This window comes from Penaeus monodon, chromosome 32 (genome assembly GCF_015228065.2).
Source record: "Penaeus monodon isolate SGIC_2016 chromosome 32, NSTDA_Pmon_1, whole genome shotgun sequence".
Lineage (NCBI taxonomy): Eukaryota > Metazoa > Arthropoda > Malacostraca > Decapoda > Penaeidae > Penaeus > Penaeus monodon.
In genome coordinates, this window is record NC_051417.1 from 36,934,771 (window position 1) to 36,935,196 (window position 426).

Consider the following 426-nt stretch of genomic DNA (forward strand, 5'->3'; position numbering starts at 1 on the left):
TAAAATAATTTGTCAAGTGAATCATGTAAAAACGTTGAGATTTGTACAAACGTATGAAAGTGTAAAATATAAATGCACATCACTGATGCTGTATAGCCAAAAATAATAATAATAAAAAAATTACCTTCACAATATTGTCCTCAGACCCGTTTCTGATACTAAGGCTATACAAACTTATGTCAAGTGAGGGAAAACAATCTTCCTATTCCACAACGTAAGCGTGAATTTGATTTAAAAAATATAGTACAAAGGAAATTTTATTACTAGTGCAATGTGGGTGTGCAGGGACGTGTACAAGTGGCAGGGTGCTTGAGGTCCTTTCCTTATTATGTCTCCGTATTAAGAGTCTTCCTTTGAAAAAACAAGGAAGGGGAAATTCTCTTCTGGTCATGCGAGTAACCTTTTTCAGCTAAGCGCGCGCGCGCT